The following is a 24,454-nucleotide window of genomic DNA, read 5'->3' as shown; positions in this document are numbered from 1 at the left end:
CTTTCTTTGAAGTCATGACATGCAATTATTTGTATGTAGGTTGTATAAGTTAACGTTATGTTAAACTCCCGTATTTTAATTATCATTTGCTTTTACATTCATTTGGTAAATATACAGGGCGTAACAAAAAGTTAGGTCATATTAAATCGCATATTCTGGGAATAAAAATAGTTCGATTGAACCTAACTTACCTTAATACAAATGTGCACCTAAAAAAAGTTACAGCCCTTTGAAGGTATAAATTGAAAATCGATTTTTTCCAATACATATATCGGAAACTGTTATATTTAAATGGGCATGTGGGTTTCGTATGGCAGGAACATATTAAAAAAAATAATAGTGACATTTGTGCACCCCATGAAAATTTTATGGGAGTTTTGTTCCCTTAAAACCCCCCAAATGTTTGTGTATGTTCCAATTAAAATATTATTGTGATTCCATTAGTTAAACACAATTTTTTTTAAACTTTTTTGCCTCTTGGTACTTTTTGGATTAGCCAGTTTTATCTAGATATTTTGAACATTAAATTTGTAAAATCCAGCACATATTCGTAAATGGTTAAGTAAGATTATAGAGACCTGGGAATAATATGAAAATTTATTTATAATACACTGCGAGGCATATAACTTAAGGATATAGAAAATGGATGCTCATTTTCATAGTTGATTTTTTTGTGAACGGATTAACGGATTTTGCTAATTTTTTTATTATCTTAGATATTTATTTAGTATTTACAGAGCTGTGGAAAGATTTACTCAAACTTCTTTTTTGTGCTTACCGGGTGGAAGAAAAGGAATGTTTTTCTTATGTTAAGTTTGAAACACCCTGTAGGGAGAACAAGGTCCAAATCTGAGTATAGATCGGAATCGTATTGTAGTTTTATATTTTGTGAACATTTTGTTTTTTGAATCTCCCTGATATCTTTAGAAACAAAGAAAACAACAAAGAAAATAGGTTGTTATACTCCTCAACATGTGTTTTAACTGAAACAAAACTAAATTAACAATAAAAAATAACAGTTAAGAAAACTGTAAAAACAGAAAGGCACATAACGTAAACAGTTCTTATCGACACCTATAAGAGATATTTGTCGACCAGGTAAGCGGTACGCACAGCGCAACATGAGAGAGACGAGATTGTTTAATGGAGGCTCTGTGATATTTTGGGGTCAAATTTCCCTGAAAGTAATACGGATTTGGTGTCTACGTGTAGGCTCTTTAAATAGCGAGAGGTACATTATACATATTCTTTTTCTTTGAACACTCTTTTCCTTTTGTACTATATATAGGAAATAATTTCATCTTAGTGGTATGATACGACATGGCCTCCTCACGTAGCGCAGTCGTCAGTTAAAACACATATTAAAAAGTAAAACCGTCTAGTTTCTTTGCTATTAAAGATATCAGAGAAATTAAAAACTTAAAAGGTTCACAAAATACGAGACTACAACATAGTATCGATGCATAACTACCTTTTTACCTTTTCCTCCCTACAGGGTGTCTCAAACGTTTGTTTCGCTTAAAACACATGTTAAACTACAAAACCGTCTATTTGCTTTTCTAAAGATATCAGGCACATTCAAAAAACAAAATGTTCACAAAACATAGACTACAATACGAGTCCAATGTATACTTATTATTGTACCTCGTCCTCCCTACAGGGTGTTTCAAACTTAACATAAGAAAAACATTTTTTTCTTCCGCCCGGTATAAATACAAAAAAGAAGTTTGACTAAATATTTGCACGACTGTGTAGATAATAATAAAATATCTAGAATAATAAAAACAATTTAGCGGAATCCGTTTATCCGTTCACGAAAAAATCAACTATGAAAATGTGCATACATTTTCTATATCCCTAACTTATGCCCCGCAGTATATATTTTGTTAGGGATTCAGAAATTTTAAAACATATTAAAAAAGAAGCCGCATCTCGATGTTTGAATCATAGTAGAATTTTGTGCAACCTGAAAAGAGAAAAAAATCATTAAAATTGCAACAGTGTCGCGTATGGGACATCAGTAATAAACAGGATTTTCTCAGGATTCGAAAAAAATGAATACATTTAAAACACATTGAAAATTTTGACAGGCGACTTTTTGCGCCTTTCTTCTTAATTGGGAATATGCCATAAAACTGACTTATTCCCAACTAAAATAGTAAATAAAGATATAACAAAGGATTATTTGTAAAATTAAAACAATAATTTCTTCTTCTTTTTGTTTTTATAAATTCGACGGTAGATCGTATACGGTAGTAGCAGGGTCAATCCAAGCCAAGTGATCCAAAGGTGGTTGCTTGACTATTTTTAATATTTTTTATTTTTTCTACCTTTTAAACTTCAGTCTATAGAGAGTACAAAATTGCATTCATTTTATTTTTTTAAAATTTAGTTTGCCGATGACGGCAAAGTCATCGTGTCTTCATTTTCAAGGAAAACATGGCTTCGCTCTTTAGCCAATATTTTGACTGAGGTTTGTCCTAGAACAATAAATCAAAAACCAAACTTTTTAGAAAAGTATGCTTTAAAAATATTGCCTGTAGCATTATTTAATTTCAAACTACCCTTAAGGCCTTAAATGAACCTCAAAGTTTGAAAATGTAAACTGATAAAATTCCATTTTCAGCATTTTTTAACAGCATATAGGGAAGCCGATAATGGTTTGTAATTTTTTTTCTGGAAAGTACATACTTTAAATAAAAAAGTTTCAGCTTTGAGACTTAAGTAAATTTTTTCAAAAAAAATCTCAAAAATGTAATTTTTTAAAAAATTTCAAAGTTTGACCCCTTATATCCCTCGTGGGCACGGATGAAAAAATTTGAAATTTGGCTGAATGTTAGCCTCTAGCAAGTAGAATAAGAAGTAAAAATTTAGAGTTGCAGACTTACGTCATATAGGAGTTACAGGCCTGAAAAAATGGTCAAAAATCAAAATGGTCAAAATTTGAGCGTTTACGGGCAGGGTAATTAAAATTCAAATAAACTGTCTAATGAAATAAAAATTAATGTATTTTCACCAGATTTCACAATGAATACAAATTTATACAGGGTGGGCCAAAGAAAAGAGTTCACCTCGATATTTGGCAATAGTTACCTATTAGATTTTAAGGAAATACCGAAATAGGTCCATTTTTATTTTTATTATATTGCAACTTTTTGGGATATATTTCATACTATGTGACGTCATCTATCAGAGCGTGATGACGCAATCGATGATTTTTTTAAATGGGAATAGGTGTCTTGTGGCAACTAAAAATACATTTTACTGCTGTCAGAAAATAGAAAAAAATGTTTTTTCACAAATAAACATTTTTTTTCGCTTAAATTAAATCACAAGCAGCCTCCCACCTACCTCTTGACAGTTTGAACATTTAATTTAAGCGAAAAGCAATGTTTATTTGTCAAATAATATTTTTGTTATATATTTTGACAGCAATAAAATGTATTTTGAGTTAAATAAATTACATACATTCTTCTTTTTGTGTCAATTAATTTAATTCAAAAATTATTTTTTGGTCACCCTGTATAAATAATTATATTATTGTTTATACTACTGAACAGAGAATTTAACACTCTTTCAAATGAGATAACATACGACCCCTATTCCCATTTAAAAAATCATCAATTACGTCATCACTCCCAGATGGATGACGTCACTGACGATGACACGTCATGGAGACGTATGAAATATATATAAAAAAATTGTAATTTAAAAATAAAAATCGACCTGTTTCGGCTTTCCCTTAAAATCTAATAACTACCAAATATCAAGGTGAACTCTTTTCTTTGACCCACCCTGTATAAATTTGTATTCATTGTGAAATCTGGTGAAAATACAATAATTTTATTTCATTAAACAGTTTATTTGAATTTTAATTACCCTGCCCGCAAACGCTCAAATTTTGACCATTTTGATTTTTGACCATTTTTTCAGGCCTGTAACTCCTATATGTGGTAAGTCTGCGACTCCAAATTTTTACTCCTTATTCTACTTGCTAGGGGCTAACATTCAGCCGAATTTCAAATTTTTTCATTCATGTTCATCAGAGATATAAGGGGTCAAACTTTGAGATTTTTCAAAAAAAATTACATTTTTGAGATTGTTTTTAAAAAAATTTACTCAAGTCTCAAAGCTCAAACTTTTTTTATTTAAAGTATGTACGTATGTCTTTTGCAGAAAAAAATTACAAACCATTATCGGCATGCCTTATGCTGTTAAAAAAACGCTGAAAATGGAATTTTATCAGGTTACCTTTTCAAGCTTTGAGGTTCATTTAAGGCCTTAAGGGTATTGTCCTTTTCTTGAGCATTTTTCAGTGCGTAACAAATGATAGGAAAAATGGTAAGTCCGTGATAATACACATTTATGACATTTATTCTAACATGACATTTTAGTTAAATCTGACAGTTGACACATTTTATTTTCAATTTGGAATAAATACAAATCAAATGTGTTTCTTGCATTTATAAAATGGTATTTTCTTTGATTTGTATAGTCTTATAAATTATACAGGTTATATTTGTAATATTATTATCTAATTAAAAAAATTTTTTTTTATTATGGCGCTATTTATCGACAACTAGAATAACTAGAATAAATATTGTAAATGTCTGTAATCACGGACGTGCCTTTTTTTCTGTCACATACAATTTAATGCGTTAGAAAGAAATCGAAAAACTGTGACGCACTGAAAGATGATCATGAGAAAAAGAATAGTTTGAAATTAAATAATGCTATAGGCCGTTTTTTAGAGAATACTTTTCTAAAAAGTTTGGTTTTTGATTTATTGTTCCAGGACAAACCACAGTGAAAATATTGGCTAAAGAGCGAAGCCATGTTTTCCGTGAAAATGACCGATACGCTTTAACAAAAATGGCGGTCATCGGCAAACTAAATTTTTTAAAAATAAAATAAATGGAATTCGGTAGTCTCTATAGACTGAAGTTTAGAAGGTAGAAAAATAAAAAATATTAAAAATAGTCAAGCAACCACCTTAGTTTATATTGGACCACTTGGCATGGATTGACCCAGCACCTAAAAATATTTTAGGTGCACTAAAATGATGGCATTGGACACAATAGAAGAATGGAGTATCCAATGGAAAATAGTAATAAATCCAGATAAGACCCAAGCAGTTATCTTCAAAAAGAGAAGAGGTAACCCAGAAGAACAGCTAACATTGCAAGACAGACCCATCGAATGGCAAAACGAAGCTAAATATTTAGGAGTCACAATGGACCAAGGTCTAACATTCACATCACATGTCAACGCAACAGTCCAGAAAACAGCGGCGGCCAGAGCGGCAGTAAGAGGACTCACAGGAAGAAGAAGCAAATTAGCTATGAAAACAAAATTAAGACTGATAAATAGCATTATACTGTCAATAATTACATACGCATCTCTTGCATGGGGTCACACAAGTCAAAGTAACAAAAAGAAGATAAAAGCGGCACACAACAACTGCCTCAGAGAAGCTGCAAACGTGCCCAGATACGTCGCCGAACGGTTCTTATTTAGAGACCTAAAACAAATAAGAGTACTGGATATTATGGAGGAAAAAGCCAGAACAAAATTTGCTGAGCTAGAAGACCACCCAAACCGGATCCTGCAAGAGGTATTAAGGTATGATGTGTACCATAGATGGAAACACAGTCACAGGAGACCCAAACAGCAAATATTAGTAAATATATAATATAGGCTAGATAATCGTAGCTCTCTCAAAAGAAGACAACTTGCTCACCTTTGGCATCTCATTATATTTATTAATGTTGATTTTTATACGTTTCAGACATCCCTCAAAAAAATATACAAAAAACTTAAAAACGGCTTCAGCCACTAAACAAATCAATAAAATATTAACAATAGGCGAAAGCCACAAAAAAAATATTAGTAACAAAACCCAAAAAACGGGTATGAGGGGCCCACATCCTCGAGCGCCGAGTTCCCGAACTGGACATAGCCCAGAGCGGGGACTCGGCGCCCGAGCAAGCAAAACAGATCGAAGATAAGTCACTAGAGATAACGGGTATAGAGCGCCTCACGCTGGCCTGCATTGATCGGGGTAGGATTTCATATGGGAGTCCGTGTACCCAAGACTCCCATATGATAAGCACTTTGCTGATTGAGAGCCCCTATAGCGCATCAGAGTGCTATCGTGGGGTAAGTGGATGGTCTGGAGCATTGAAGCGGGGTGGAGTGATTCCTGCTTACGGGAGTTAATCCTCCTCGCCCCAATGAATTGTATCACCCGAATGTCATTATCTAGGGGTGAGCAAGTCTCTCAGGCTGGGTTAAATCACTATGCTTGCTTGCTTGAATTTTAACACATCATTTTTTGGACTATTCGACTATTTAGATTTACAGTTGTGTAAACCACTTTCTTTTTTGTTAGTGTACTCTTCGCCTAGGGTACCAATTAAAATGTAGAGTACATAATATGCTCATTAAAGAATTCCGTAAGGTCAAGGTCAAACAAATTAGTTTTTCATAGGTGTAATCGAACCAACAAAATTATATAATTTGAGAAAGGCGCAGACCATCAGTCGATTCTTTTTGTCTGTAAATGTAAATCCGTTCATTGTTACACCGCATTCTTATCCATATTCTGCTATTCTGGTCACCAACATCTGAAGATCTTCAATATTTTTGACTAAGATGACAGTGTCATCCGCATATCATATGTTTTTAATGGGAGCTTTATTCCAGCTGCTTCACCCTCAATTATTTTTAGGAACTCTTCCGAGTAGACATTAAAAAGAATTGGCGAAAATACGCAACCCTGTCTCACCATACGTCTAATTTCCGTTTCCTCTGACAACTGTTCATTAACACGTACTTTTGCTCGCTGCTTATACAAGGTATCCAGAAACTCTACCGACAAACGAAGACAGGAGATTCCACAGATAATTTTAAGATATTTTAACCCAATTCACCTAGTCCGAAAATGCTTCCTAAAGCCATGGTTTGTTAGAACAGTGAGCGACGCACGGCATACGGGTACAGCAGAATCTGTTGTACTCGACGCACGGCAGATTTGAGTAAGTCGGTTTGTTAGCATATTATTCTGTCTTCTGTCGCTCTCAAAATAGTTTGAGTTTGACGTTTATTCTCACGGGGGGTGTACGTAGAAAAACAAATTCTGACGAAATCAAGGCAATAATTTTATTACTCCTAGAAAAGGAGGAGGAAGAAGAGATAATAATATTAAATTTAAATAAAAGAAATAAAAATGTAAACTAAATGTTTTCATGTCGTAATACAGAAGGTGCATTTATATTAACAGTCGAAAGAAAATTGTTTCAGAACGAGGAAAAATTTCTAGAATATTTTAGACTTTCCAGACATTTATTTAAAACTGTATTACCATTTATAAGGAGTAATATTACTAAAAAACCCTACAACAGAAGACAACATCCGATTTCTGGAGAAAAAAATTAACCATAACTTTGAATTAGGTTTTTTTTATTTAGAGAAAAAATAAAAATATGTGTTTAAGTACAAAATAGAAAACTTCTTAAAAATGTAAAGTATATTATAATTGTATCTTACATTTCTACATTGCTATTAATTGATTCTGGTGAAAATACAAACAAATGCACGCTCTGAGATCCTACATTTATTTCCAAAGAATTTTCGTCACAAGAATTATTTTTTGTTGTAATAGGAATCAATTCATGTACCTAATTCATTTGCAGCCAGCTCAATTTCATATCGCGAAACAATACGCATTACTTCAGCTTTTATTCTTGACTTTCAATCGTAGGAAATTTCGGTACAGTGGAAGCAACACTTTCAAAAAACATGTGGATCACCTGATTTTTGAGCCAATGTCGATGATGTTTCCGACTTTTTAACAAGTTTTTCAATCAAAGCGGTTCGTTCCTCTCGTCCCATTTTTAATTCGCTCATTAATGAGAAATTTCTGTTTTTGACATTTACTTTTTTTTTCGGTGCTCCTGGTACCTAATACAATATAGTATTATAAAAGTGTAAAAAGAGTAATAAATCGTCTAATACAATAGTAATAGAAATTAGATGTTTGATTCCCGTTGAGGCACATGGTGTCTTTTGAAACGCACTACTGAAAGGGAAAGGTTTATAGTAGGTACCTTTTGTTAAATGCAAGCTGCTTTTCTCTTTGAATATTTCCCCAAATAATTGACCTGAAAACAGGTCAATTTACAGAGAACTACGTAAATACATATATAAAAAAATACGCAAATAGAATAATAAAAAATGAGATATTCAAAGCATACTTTAAAATAGGGATCACGGATAATGGCAAGAAAAAATTGTGTCATTTGTTGAATAATAACGATACACTTTATTTTGTACAAACGTAGTTTTATTATAATGCATGCTTCAGTTTAATAATAGAAATAATACCAATTAATCTAAATACCAATTAAATACTAATAATATCAATTTAATACAAGTGACTTTTTCATTTACTTTGTGCAATTTAAAATATATCAAATCATCTAAACTTATTTTTGTTTGAAAGAAATTAGTTTACCACCATGTTGTACACCGTGAGTTCAGCTGAACGTTTGCGTCCAAATCAAATCTGAGTTGATTCCAGCGCACACCGTCGACGTACACTGCTGTCGGTCTTCAGAGCGCTCAACTTGGCTCAACTAAGCAGAACCTAACAATCCGTTAACATACAGAAACCATTCCTTTGATTTCGACTGACGTGCGCGGCGTTCGACTGACTGTGAGTTGTGCGTCGCTCACCGTTCTAACAAACCGTGGCTTAAGGGAGCTAGAGCTCTTTGAAGATGACGTCTTATAACTAGTTGTTCTTAAATAACTCTAGAACGATGAAAGATGAAGTAGTTTTCAATCCTAATAGCAATATTAATAATATTTAAAAATATTAAAATATTACTAAAATATTTTTAAATTGAAAACTTATTATTATTTTTATATTGGTCGTTACTTCTTCGAGTAACTAGGTCCATTTTCTGTTGGAATTTACCAGCTGAACAGACGGGGTCGTGAATTGTAAGTTTTTGAATTCCCTCTTGTCTTCTTCGCTTCAGCATCCATCTGGCTTGCAAATTTTAGAAGCCTTGGAGGTGTTACCAAGAAAATGGACCAATAAGTTTTCAATTTAAAAATCTTTTAGTAATATTTTAATATTTTTGAATATTATTAATATTGATATTAGGATTAAAAACTACTTCATCTTTCAATTGCCAGATGACGCTAATCACCTAGTCCATTTACGTCAGTTGCGGTGTGGGGGATAGACTCTCGGTGTTGGTCAATTGGACTATGGAGTAGCAGGCCTACGTTCTCTCCGATGAGACTCCAACAAGAGTCGAAAATCGTCGATTCAGAGGGCTGGACTGCGCTCCGTATTCTAATTGAAAAATTAGATTGTTTTGTCTTCGCATTGCAACTGAATAAAAATGGAATTTTTATTTTATTTTTTATCTTTAACTCTAGAACGCTTCTATTCAGAAAAACCAAAATTGGTACACATATTTATCTTGCAGAGATAAATCGACTCCATGCATTGCGAATTTCTAGTACTGGTCATAGGCGTCCGTTTTGGGTAGAGCAACAGTTATTTTATCGCATTAATCGCTATTTTTGCATTTTATCGCTAATTTTAAGCATTTTTGACTCTGGATTATTAAATTGTGAGGTATTTTACAACTAAAAGGTACTCTTCTTTTAAGTCGATAGAATACACCTATTTTCTAGAAAAATCGATTTGAAAATTTTTCTTTTTTTTGAATTTCCAAAAGAAATTAAAAAAAAAATTAGAAATTCGAAAACTGGTACGTTTATTTATATTTCAGAGATAATACTCTGGCCTAATTAGCAAAATACAAGGAAAAGTTATTTACCAGCAATTTTATTGCTGGAATCGAATCTTATTATTGTATGTATTAATAATATACATACGCAAAGTCCGCAGAGAGTGTGCTACTTTTTTTTATAAACAAAATGGCGCCCGAAAATCGTGTTTTTGTCAATTTTTGCTCTATAACTCCAAAGGTTTTAACTTTAGACCAAAATCACCCAAATAAAAATTCACCGCAATTAAATTCTGCATAGAGATGTGTTTTTCCGATTTACTTCGACGAAAACTTTCCCCGGAAAAAGCGGGTTTTTCCAATAAAATCTTTAATTTTCAACTAAACTTTTAGATAAGTAGTTGTTAATCAATAATTAAATAACTTGGTAACGTAAAAGCCATTTCCATATATATTATAATTCCAGAAGTCTATGGAAATTGAATGAAGAGTTTAGCAACAATTAAAATGTTTATTAAAAATTTACGGTCGCTATAATAACGACAATAATTATGATGCATAAGAATAACTATGATTTTTTAACTAATGTACTATACAGAATTGAAATTGGACTATTTAAGCGGCCTTAGGAATATTTTAAAATTATAAACAATCTTTTGGTTTATAAACAAATAGAATATCTCGGGAAATATTAAACTAAATTAAATCGTGAAAACGGTATTCGAAAGACAGCGACAGGATGCTTCTTTTAAAAGAAAAAACGTTTAATTATGACGAGTGGTTCCTGAGATACAACCGGTCAAAGTTGACCGGAATTTACGGCAAAGATATAAACAATAGGATCATAATTTTCAAACCATCACCTTTTTATTTTTGTCCTCTTTCTCCACACCAATTTTCATATCTTTAAAATCCTCATAACATATATTATTATAATAAAAACTATCGATAATACGTGTGAAAATTGCCAAAAATAGCAAAATTCCAATAAAAAATTAGGTTGGAGAAAATGTAACCCTCAAAGTTCAAAATCGGTATACGTTAACAAAACGCATTTTCTCGGCTTCCCATGGAGCAATTTCCTTCATTCTTTTTTTGTTTCCTAATGACTCGAGTAGAGCCATCGAACTCTCTCTCTCTCTCGTTCCATCCCTCCTTGTGGAGTATTGGGCGCTTATGCGTTTCTTGGCCAAAAGTGTAAGATTGCTGTCTGGCCGGGACAGCGCATCTTCTTTTGTTTTTATTCTCTGGATAAATTGTGAACTAATTCCCTCCACTCTCTTCTAGTCTAGAGCCATCGAACTAGCGCATTATTAAATGTCAAACTTGCTTTTGTTTTGTTATAATAGATTAATTTATTTATAAGCACAGAAAATTACATATTTTTTCCAGTTGTAGGCTTTTTTTTAGATAAACTTACTACAAGTGTACCTTTTAAAGTTAAAAACATAAATATTCTCATTTGAAAGCTGTATACTTAATTATTTAAACAATTTTTATTTAAACAAATTAAAATATTGTGTTATAATAAATAAATTAATTTATTATAACAAAACAAAAGCAAGTTTGACATTTAATAATGCGTTAGTTCGATGGCTCTACTCGAGTTAATTGGGAACAAAAAAAGAATGAAGGAAATTGCTCCATGGGAAGCCGAGAAAATGCATTTTTTTTTAACGTATACCGATTTTGAACTTTGAGGGTTACATTTTCTCCAACCTAATTTTTGATTGGAATTTTGCTATTTTTGGCAATTTTCACACGTATTATCGATAGTTTTTATTATAATAATATATGTTATGAGGATTTTAAAGATATGAAAATTGGTGTGGAGAAAGAGGACAAAAATAAAAAGGTGATGGTTTGAAAATTATGATCGTATTGTTTATATCTTTGCCGTAAATTTCGGTCAACTTTGACCGGTTGTATCTCAGGAACCACTCGTCATAATTAAACGTTTTTCTTTTAAAAGAAGCATCCTGCCGCTGTCTTTCGAATACCGTTTTCACAATATAATTTAGTTTAATATTTCCCGAGATATTCTATTTGTTTATAAGCCCAAAAAATTGTTTATAATTTTAAAATATTCCCGAGACCGCTTAAATAGTCCAATTTCAATTCTGTAAAGTACATTAGATAGGTATAGTGTCTTTTTATGAAAAAATCATAGTTATTCTTATGCATCATAATTATTGTCGTTATTATAGCGACCGTATATTTTTAATAAACATTTTAGTTGTTGCTAAACTCTTCATTCAATTTCCATAGACTTCTGGAATTATAATATATACGGAAAGGGCTTTTACGTTACCAAGTTATTTAATTATTGATTAACAACTACTTATCTAAAAGTTTAGTTGAAAATTAAAGATTTTATTGGAAAAACCCGCTTTTTCCGGGAAAGTTTTCGTCGAAGTAAATCAGAAAAACACGTCTCTATGCAGAATTTAATTGCGGTGAATTTTTATTTGGGTGTTTTTGGTCTAAAGTTAAAATCTTTGGAGTTATAGAGCAAAAATTGAAAAAAACACGATTTTCGGGCGCCATTTTGTTTATAAAAAAGTAGCACACTATCTGCGGACTTTACATATCTATATTATTAATATATACAATCATAAGATTCGATTCCAGCAATAAAATTGCTGGTAAATAACTTTTCCCGAAAATGGCCTATTCTCCGATAATCAGCCCAGACTATAAATCGATTTAATTAATTGCGAATTTTTAGTACGGGTCATATGCGTCCTTTTGGGTAGGTCAACGGTTATTTTATCGCATAGCATTTGACAAATATCGCAACAAGACACAAAAGTTATGTGATAAAATAACCGTTGCCCTACCCAAAATGGACGCCTATGATCGGTACTAGAAATTCGAAATGCATGGAATCGATTTATCTCTGGAAGATAAATATACGCACCGATTTTCGTTTTTCTGAATTGAAGCGTTCTGGAGTTATTTAAGAAAAAGTAATTACAAGACGCCATTTTCAAAGAGCTCTAGTTCCCTTAGGAAGCATTTTCGGACTAGGCGAATTGAGCAAAATTGTCTTAAAATTATCTGAAGAATCTCCTGTCTTCATTTGTCGGTAGAGTTTCTGGACACCCTGCATATAGTATAAATACGATATGATCCTGAGGTCATTGTAGCCTAACCTAACCCACACCGCTATAGCTTTTATTAAATAGATGAATAGATCTTTTACAGAAATAGAAGACCTTTTACAAAAAACAAAGGAAATTATTTAGTTCGTGTAGCTATAGATTATTAATGCTTTTACGTAATTAACTAATTTTCAGGACAACTAAAGTCCTAATGAATTTTAACACATCATTTTCCGGGCTTACTCGATTTAATTTGTCTATTTTTTAACAATAGCCACTTTCTTTTTGTTAGTGTACTCTTCGCCTAGGGTACCAATTAAAATGTAGACTACATACGCTTGTTACAAGAATAATTCCGTAAGGTCAAGGTCAAACAATTTAGTTTTTCATAGGTGTAATCGAACCAACACAATTATATAATTTGAGAAAGGCGCAGACCATCAGCCGATTCTTTCTGTCTATAAATGTAAATCCGTTAAAAGAGGAGGCCGTTGTCCCTACTTCCGACGACCATGTACTAACACCTATCGTTTCACGGTACGACGAAATCAGTCTTTTTTTTTGATACAGGAACGGATTTTTGGGTTTATCTTTATAATCTGTAAAAGTATATAGACAAAGGTGTATTAATGTTAAAATGTATGCAACAACTTTCTCACAATTATTTTACATTGAATTGTTTATTACATGTGCTTTGTTATTTATTTATTTTCTCTTATATTTAGCATTTTTGTTATTATTTGTATATGCATAATTGTAATGTACGTAGAAAGTACATACAAATTAAAAAAACAAAGGTTAAAATCCATTGAGTAGATCCAGAGATATAGAAAATTTACGTCTTTGAAGTTGCTTGTTCAGTTTTTGAACTCGTGGATTTGTAGGTTCGCCATACACTTACCACGACTAACCATTTGAACTACATTTTTAAAAATTCGTGTAAAAATACATACGTGTAAAAACTCATTACATGTTCGAAGTACTCCAGCTTTTTCTTGTTGATGCTTTTCATAATCTCAGTAGTCTTTCTGAGACGTTCTAGTATTGTGGGCTTTAGAATCTTCTCCACCCAAAAAACTTTTAAAATTCTTCTATAGCACCATATTTCAAAAGTCCCAAGGCAATTTAGATCACTTTTATTCACGGTCCAAGACTCGACACCATACAATAAGACCAAGAACAGGTAGCAGCAAACTAGGCGGATCTGTAATGCGAATTTTAGGTATCTGTTACATAATACCTTGGACATCCTTTTAAAAGCGGATGTGGCCTACTCAGTTCTTGATTTAATTTCACCGTGACTCTCTACGTTATAATTTAACTTATATCCAAGGTAAACAGTTCGATCAACTTGCTCAAGTTTGGTACTATTTACATAATAATCGGTTTTATATTCTGTTATTTACTTATTACGAGTGCCTATTTTGGTTTTCTATATGTTCAGATCCAGACCTGCTTTCCTATAGCTCTTACCGACACTGTCAAGTAATATTTGCAGACCTTCTTAAGTAGAAGCTAAGAATACTGTGTTATCCGCTTATCTCAAATTATTTATGACTTTACCGTTCACAATTATTCCTTCTTCAGAAAGTGGATTTCTGAAAATTCTTTCTGTATGTCCTATACAGTATGGTGCAAATGTCTGGAATAAATTCGATATTTCGTAAACCGGCGACTTTAAGGAAAAATCCCGAAACCGGTCGATTATTATTTTTAAATTACAATATTTTGGCATATATTTCATACGAGTGACGTCATCCATATGGACGTGATGACGTAATCGATGATTTTTTTAAATGAGACTAGGGGTCGTGTTATAGCTCATTTGAAGGGGTATTCAATTCTGTAATCAGTAATATAAATACACACACCCAAACTTATATGGAATCATCTGATATTTCGTATTATTTCGCGCGAATTTAAAAAAACGAACACACGAAGTCAAACATAATTTATTTTAAAGCAATTTAATAACAAATACGCAACAATTAAATAAAATAATAAAGTGTTTAACAAACAAATTAAAACTAGTTGTTTTAAAGTAAATAGAATAAAAAATTTCAATGTAAAACTAATAATGTGTAAATTGTTTTTATTTTTTTTTATTTTTTTTTTGGTAGTCAGTGTTATCACCTCTAGTCCTATGCAAGCTTCAGTTTGCGTGGGCACGCTCCTATTCAAATTTCAACATTGTTTTGTGGTAGGTTGCTCCATTCTTCAAAAGCAGCTTATACTAGCCGTGCGGTGTTTTGTGGATTATCCCGGCGAGCTCTTTAAGCATATCCCACAAATGCTCTATAAGGTTAAGCTCGGGTGAGCAAGCAGTCCACTCCAAACAAGGGATACCTTCTGCTTCAATGATGTCTTTAGTCACTCTAATGGTATGTTGAGGTCCATTATCACGTACGAAAATTAAATGTTCTCCTGTTGTATCTCTTCAGGGGTCTAGGACATTTCGTCGTCGCCGTTTCGCCGTCGCCATTTCGCCGTCGCCGTTTCGCCGTCGAGCCATTTCGCCGTCGCCGTTTCGCCGTCGAGCCACTTCGCCGTCGTCATTTCGTTGTTAGCATTCGTACTTATAATTTCGGGATGATCATTACTTGTATATAAGTTTTGAATGGTTTTCGAACGATTATATACTATCACTTTTGCTTAATGAAGTTTTTTATTTTTGATACAGTAAAAACAATTGAAATTGAAATCCCTTTTCTCAATATTGTTTATTTCCGGGAATCTGATAATATTAATGATGTATTCTAATTATACTCTTGTTTATTGTCCTTAATTTCCTAGAAATAATAGGTTAAACTATGCCACCCTTGAAAAGGGAATCTGCCACCCATGAAAAAGAAAAAATATGTATAATTTTAAGATTAGTCCGAAACTTCAATGCCGATGGAGATATTTTAGAATATCTTAGAGGACTTGCTCATAATTATGAAATGTAACTTTTTAAATATTTTTAATACTGTAAATATTTTATTTTTCAGACGAAAACAATGTATAGTTGAATACAAAAATATAACTTTGTTTTACTAGCAACATCAGCATTTTAGTTACACTGACATTTAGTATAAAAAAAGTTAGTATGTTATCACGTTCTTGCGACATTTAGTATAAAAAAAGTTAGTATGTTATCACGTTCTTGTAAACTTAACCAATGCCAGGATGGCGACGGCGAAACGGCTGACGGCGAACTGGCTCGACGGCGAAACGGCCGACGGCGAAGTGGCTCGACGGCGAAATGGCGACGGCGAAATGGCGACGGCGAAACGGCGACGGCGAAACGTCCCAGTCCGTCTCTTCAGAGCCTAACTACAGGTTATCAACATACCTGTGAGCAGTTAAAGTTGATTGGATGAAAATTAAAAGAGTTTTTTGTACGGATCAAAATTCCTCTCCAGAACATTATACTTCCCCTTGTATATTTGTGAACAGATCTGACAGTTTTCGTTCTTGCTTGTCTTCTTCGACCTCTAAGTACACGATTTCGTGGGTCATCCGATTTTACACCAATCCTGACTTTTTCTGAAAATAGCACATTTTGTCAATTTTCAATGTTCCAGTTTTGATGGTGAAGACACCAATTTAGGCGATCAATCTTGTGCTGACTGGTAAAACTCGGGAACTCGTAACTGTCTCCTGCTGTATACTTCTTGGCACGAACTCTTCTTATCGTTTCAACTGAAAAAGTTACACCTGTAGCTTCCAAAAGCTGCCTTTTGAGCTGCAGGTGAGAAATGGTTGGGTGTTTTTCAGCTGATTGGACAATTAAACGATCGTGGCAAGCCGTTATTACTTTTTGGCGACTTTCCCGTGCTTTATTTTTTAAGTTTTTTTAGTTCCTGTTACCTAGCATAGGTTTTGGACAGAACGCCCTGTGTTACGCATAGCTCTACAGCTATGTCCCTCTGAGAACATAACTTTTTCCACAAGACCAATATATTTCCCCGTTGTAAGTTCTATAACCCCACATGAGGGATATTTTCGTTTTTGGACGCAAAAGTTAGTTTATTTATTTTCATTCAATTTGCAACTCAAGCAAATAACTTATACCGTACCGAGCTGTACTATCTGATTGTCTTATTGATTTGTTTATTTTCAATAAAAACCTTTATGCTTCGCAACAATAACAAGTTTTTTCAAAAGAAATAAATATTACTTTGAAATACATGGTGATTCCCTATAAGTTTGGGTGTGTGTATTAACATATATATGTTTATAAACTGTGTCCAAAATTTTTTTTAATTAAATTAATTGACGGAAAAGAAGAATGTATGTAATTTATTTAATTCAAAATACATTTTACTGCTCTCCGAAAACAGAAAAATAAATGTTTATTTGACAAACAAGCATTGCTTTTCGCTTAAATTAAATGTTCAAACTTCCAAGAGGCAGGTGGCTGGCGGGAGCTGGTTTGAACATTGAATTTAAGCGAAAAACAATGCTTATTTGTCAAATAAACATTTTTTCTGTTTTCTGACAATGATAAAATGTATTTTGAATTAAATAAATTACATACATTCTTCTTTTTTTGTTAATTTATTTAATTAAAAAAAAATAATGTGTGTGTACTTTGTACGCACGTAAGAAGTTATACTTCTACTACATATTATGTGATTTTTAAGACAATACCACAAATTTAAAAAAATAAAAGAATAAAACGCACACAAACACATTGAAAAATGCCACAAAGAAAAAATGATTTCTGAACGATAATAATTGTTGGCAAAAATTTTAAATACGCATTTTCTGAAAAAAAAATATATAACAAATATACTTACAATCATAAAATGCATAAAAAAATAAAAAAATAAAAACTTGCATCGGGAATCGAACCCGTGAATTTCGTGGCGCTTTGATTCGTAATCGAAGCCTAGACTCACTCGTCCAAATCCACATTATTTGTCATGTGGAAAAATAGGGTAACTGAACGGTTTACTGTTTGACAGTTGTTTTGAATATAATTAAATTATGTAGTTTAAATTTTGTGGAAGAAAATATTAAAATATATCAAAACAGTAAGAAAACAATATATTAGATGAAGATTGGTAAAACTTTTGTTGGTAATCAAATTAAGTATGTAAATCAAAGCATTACATACCTACTAGATAAATAAATCTACGCCAAAAAATCATAATTTAAAAATAAAAATCGGACCTAATTTGGGATTTCTCTCTAAAATCCCCATTCTTGAGAAAATAAATGTACAGTGGAGCGTCGATTATCCGAACGTCGATCAACCGAACGACCGCTTATTCGAACTATCGACTCCCGCGTCCCGCATTCAAATACCGAGCAAGCGTTAGTAATTGACGCTTAAAATATCTTCAATTTTCTTCAATATTGTATCCAAAAATAATTATGTTGTTGCAAAGACTGCACTTTTTTTTAGTTGCTAGTGGTAATTATCAAGATATAAATAAATATGTAGGTACATTATATAAATATGGCTTTTATTCACTTGTGGATAAATATGTATGACTATAAATATGTATCAATATATTGTAGTTCGATTATCCGAACAAATCGGTTTTCCGAACACCTATGTCCCCCAATTAGTTCGGATAATCGACGCTCTACTGTATTTCAACTTAATCCAAATGTATAATTACAACATGATTATAATAAAAACTACTTACCAAATTAGAATGAGTTTTCCTTGTCCAAAATAGTCCAAAAGTCCAAAAATATAGGTATATGAAAACTATTTAAAAAGGCAGTATAACTATTAACTAACCTTTGTTTGTTGTTTCTTTTCACACAAATTTTAAAACGCAACAACCATAAATAATCTAACTACAGCTGTGCCACAGCCGCCATATTGAATAATTTTTGACATGTCATTTGAACATCCAATCAGAACAAAGTTATAATGCGCATGCGCCGGGATCATAGGTTTTAACATATAAAAATTCACCCTCATATCGCCGGTAAAGAAGCATAACTTCAAAATTTTTTTGGACGCTGTGTATAAACAATTAAGTTAATATTTATATTGCTGAATACAGAATTGAATACCCTTTCAAATGAGCTATCACACGACCCCCAGTCTCATTTAACAAAATCATCGATTACGTCATCACGTCCATGTGGATGACGTCACTCATCTGAAATATATGCCAAAATATCGTAATTTAAAAATAAAAATCGACCTATTTCGGGATTTTTCCTTAAAGTCGCCGGTTTACGAAATATCGAATTTATTCCAGACATTTGCACCATACTGTATAAATATTTATTTCCAATAGGTATTATAAACTTATTTCCATATATTTGTACATTTATATTTTTCAAATCGGAACATTTAAATTATTCCTAATAATGTATTTTTATTATTTTACTTATTTAATAGTACCTACCCTTTAGTTGAAGTTGAGAAGTTCTTACTTAGCATCACCTTTTACCCCGATAACGTGACGCTGATGTCTAAAATTCCTATCTTATAAATCAGACAGGTGTAAATGTAAATTCTTCTAGACTTCCCGACCGATGCGCGGCAACACTGCTGAAACTATCGGATCTTTTCGCCGATGACGAAGACTTATCATTTTATTTTGATCTATTGTTTACGGGGATCCTACGAACGTGATTAATTTTTTATCGTAGGTGTAGAGATAAATACGATGCATTATCACAACCAGAAATATAAAATTCGAGAGTATGAAAAGTTTAGACTATAGAAACAGATAATAATATGTAGTCCTAACTGTATCGTCGTCCGCGTTAGGTAAATTATTCCGATTTATTTTTTTGCACAAACTTACCCAAAAAGAGGTCCTTATTACAAATCCATAGGGTGCCAGGCGATACCGTGGTCGAATAATTGTTTAAACAATTTTATCTACAATTGTTTAAAGTGTGCGTGAAGCAACAATGTATTTTAAATGGGATTTACTTTTTCGCACACTTTCAATGTATATAACACTCTATACACTTTCAATATAATCAAATATCCTTAACTTTCGCGTTGTCATGGTGATGACAATATGAACAATGACTTACAACAAAATTTTTGACAGTTTTGTGGTTTGAAAGTAGTTAGGATTTTTAGTCAAAGTTCTAAAAATTGTAGAATAGAAATGAATTCCAGTGACGAAGTGTTACAGTTGTTTTATTTGTTTATCGTAGATAAAATATTGTATGAAACTGTGCGTAAAGTACTTTTTGCGAACTTACGCGATGTATAGCACTCGCTCGCTCGCTCCGTTGTCGCTCGTGCTCTAAAAATCGCGTGCGTTAGCAAAAAGCATACTTCACGAACTGTTTAATAAATAACTATTTTTAAACAAATTCACAAAAATAGTTTTTTCACTTCAAACAACTTTTTTTAGATAATTTGGATCATTCTGAGTAAAAAAGGTCTCTTGTGATTTTTCTCTAAAATTGATGGTTGTCGAGTTATACGCGATTTAAAATTTGAAAAATGCGAAAAGAGCCATTTTCAAGGCTTAATAACTCAGTTAAAAATTATTATTATGAAACTCAGGAAATGACCAAATCAAAGTTTAAAGTTTCCCCTAAAAGATCCTGAAGAAATTTGTGTCATTATTGTATTACTTAGCGACTATTTTTAATTATCAACAATGAGCGCTAAGCGCGTATTAGGTGGCCGTCAAAATCGTGAGTGCGAAAGAGATGCACCATTCCGGCCGTCCAATAGTGAATCTCACTTGCACTCACATTGACGGCCGCCTCAATACGCTCTTAGCGCTCATTGTTAATAATTAAAAATAACAGCTTAGTAATAAAATAATGACAAAAATTTCTTCAGGATCTTGTAGGGGAAACTTTAATCTTTGATTTGGTCACTTCCTGACTTTCAAAATAATAATTTTTAACCGAGTTATTAAGCCTTGAAAATGGCTAATTTCGCGTTTTTGAAATTTTAAATCGCGTAGGTATAACTCGACAACAATCAATTTTAGAGACAAATCACAAGAAACCTTTTTTGCCCAGAAATGAATCTAAGCCCAGAATGATCTAAAAAAAAAATTGTCCGAAGTGAAAAAATTGTTTTTGTGAGTTTGTTTAAAAAAAATGTTTAAACAATTTTTCGACCACGGTACCGCTTGGCACCCTGTGGATTTGTTATAAAGACCTCTTTTTGAGTAAGTTTGTACAAAAAAAAACTAATCGGAATAATTTACCTAACGGGGGTGACGATACAGCCTGGACTATAACGCAGACAGGTATCTTTGGATTACAGGTACGGCAGAGAAACAAAGTCTGAACATACATTGTATGATAGCCGTGCTACGTGCTCCTGTAGTTTGTTGTCCCTAGGTAGGAACTTTGTATAGGTACTACAATCATTGTGGTACTACATACTTTGATGTACAGGTATGAACTAGTTTCGTCATCTACGGCGCGCGGCGTAAAGTATATTTTTATGTACTAATTTATTAAATTGCTTTATAATGGTATAGTACAGAATAGCAATAGAGAATGTAACAGTTGACAAACACTTTGTTATGTATTACATTACGTTCGTCATTGCGATAAAAACTATTTAATGATCCAATTATTACACTTATTGACAAAAACATGATGATTCCGTTTTTAACAAGTGGATTAAGTATATGAATCTTCCAATAGAAATTTGGATAGAAAATTAGATATTATATAGAATGCCTAAATAAAGATGAATTAATAATCAACGAAGATGAACTACTGTTCCAAACATGGTAGATTATTTATTATAAGAATATTTAAAAAATTTACTAAACTAAAGGAAGCGATAGCGGAGCTAAGTGATGGAATCTCTGTAAACGGAAGAATAGTAAATAACATAAGATTCGCTGATGACACCGTTATAATGGAAGACACCTTGGAGTCGCTACAAGAATTGCTAAATAGAATTAACGATTATTGCATTCGATACGGACTAAAAATAAACAAGAAAAAAACTAAATTTATGATTGTCTCAAAAACACCACATAGAAATGAAAGGTTAATGATAGAGCAAACCCAAATAGAAAAAGTAAAGACATATGGGCCATTCCACGAACATACGCCTGTTTTGGATTACTTCGACAACGAATATTTTACTGTGCAACGTAAGAAGTACGAAAGTAATGGCGCTAATAATTATTCCAATAAACAACAATGTAATTTGCAATTTACTTTCGTTCTTCTTATTTTGCACAGTAAAATATTCGTTGTCGAAGTAATCCAAAACAGGCGTATGTTCGTGGAATAGGGTATACAAATATCTAGGAACCTGGGTTGATGACAAAAATGACCAAAGCAAAGAAATTAAAGTCCGGATTGAAACTGCAAGGCAAGCATTTATAAAAATGAAGACACTGCTTACAAACAAAGACCTTCAGTTGCCCCTCAAATTGAGGGCTCTAAGATGCTACATATTTTATATATTACTATACGGAATGGAAGCTTGGACATTGAAGAGACAACACATAAGAAAAATAGAAGCGTTCGAAATGTGGTGTTACAGAAGAATATTGAAAATTCAGTGGGTTCAAAGGATTACCAATGTTAAAGTGCTACGACGTTTAAATAAGGAGTTAGAAATTATGAAGCGTATAAAAACTAGAAAACTGGAATATTTGGGTCACATTACCAGAGGAGAAAAATATGAGTTGCTGAGAATTATTATGCAAGGAAGAAGAAGCATAGGAAGAAGACGCATCTCCTGGCTGAGGAACCTTAGATAATGGTTTAACTGTAGTTCATTACAACTGTTCGGAGCAGCAGCCAACCAAGTGACCATAGCTATTATGATATCCAACCTCCGATAGGAGAGGGAACTTTAAGAAGAATAAGACTAAACACACATCAAGAGAAAGAACATGGAGAAAATATATATCTTGGGAAGGATCTACCGGTAGAGGACCCAAACATATAGGAAACATTGCAAAGAGTTACTTAACAAATTGAAGGATTGTTGGGAGACAAAAATGGGGAAGCCTGGAGCACAAGCTCCGACAATATAACGGCAATATAACGGAATTTCTTAAGTACGAAGGAGAAACTTTAGGTAGACAATTACACAAACTAATAGGGGTAGGGGGGTATGATGGGGTAGCTAAGGAAAATAACAAAAATACAACATAATTACTACGTATATTACTATTATTAATTGATGGCACGTTACGTCATTAATCTAACTATGATTTGGTACAATCTTTGGAAAATCAACCTATCACATTTTTCAACAATTAGCCATTAATAAGAACATTATGAAAAACCATCTTGCCCCTTACTATGGGGTATGATGGGGTAATGGAATTGGGGCATGATGGTGATGCTAATTAATTCTCACAAAACAAACAAAAATGTGTATTTGCTCCAGATCTTCATTGTCCACCCTAGCACAAGCATTGTGAGCTCAACATCCACAGATCTGGCAGCCTACCCAGGGTTCTGACGATGTCACTTTATCTATGGCTGTTTTCATAACATCTCTCGACCACTCTCCTCTTTTTGTCTTTTTCTTGTAAGTACCTACGTACCATGGTATCATCTAAAATAATAATCCAATGTTATTTATTAAGAAATTTAAATTAACCCAGACTTACCACCAATGTCCCATCATACCCCGCACCCAATACCCCATCTTGCCTCAAAAGGTAACTTTGAACAAAAAAAAATTCACTAATTAAATGTTTAACGTATTCACACAAACAATATACCATTATCAAAATAAGAATACTAGTAAACAACGATAAAAAAGACATTAATGAGGTATCATAATTACCTTAAAATAACGGTGGTTGTCCTTGCACAAAATTAGATCAACGGATCGCTAAAACAGTTTTCCGTTTGTAAACAAAAAACGCGTGCACTCTCATTCACGGTTTCTCTTGCAGGGACCGTTAATCGAATGACTCTTCCTATTGAGTTACTACATGCTATTCACCAACGTGTAGTTTCTTGTTTGTGTGCGGTACCCCGTCTTACCTCGAGACCCCGTCATGCCCCCCATTCCCCTAACACTTATAATGGAACGATGAGAAAATACTTACCAACAAAATGGCACGAAAATTGTTAGTAACGCATCTAACGTTATTAGTACCTCATCTATTATTGAATTTTGCTTTTCTTTTTATATATTGGGTATATTACAACTCTTTTATAATTTTTTGGTACTCATTGTCGTGCAATCTACACTTCAGAAACATGGACCATCAAAAAGCCGATTCAAAGCACATAATGGCATTTAAAATGTGGGTATGTACCTATATCGTAGAATGTTGCGCATACCATGGACCGCACATGATACAAATAATTCAATACTATTAGAAGATAAAATAAAAATGTATACCATTTTTATTTAGTTGCAATGCGAAGGCAAAACAATCTTATTTTTCACTTAGAACAGGGAGCGCAGTCCAGCACTCTGAATCGACGATTTTCGACTCTTATTGGAGTCATCAACGGAGAGGCGTAGGCCTGCTGCTCTCTGCTCGAAGTGAACAAACCACGAAAATTTATCCCCGCATTGCAACTGACGTGTATGGATTAGGTCAGTGGTTCCCAACCTTTTTCCCATGATCGCCCCCTTAGACAGGTTTCACCAGTTGTGAATACTATAATCGCCCCCCTCCCCAATTAAAT

This window comes from Diabrotica virgifera, chromosome 2, assembly GCF_917563875.1.
Source record: "Diabrotica virgifera virgifera chromosome 2, PGI_DIABVI_V3a".
NCBI lineage: Eukaryota > Metazoa > Arthropoda > Insecta > Coleoptera > Chrysomelidae > Diabrotica > Diabrotica virgifera.
Note: the sequence above shows the minus strand (reverse complement) of the source record.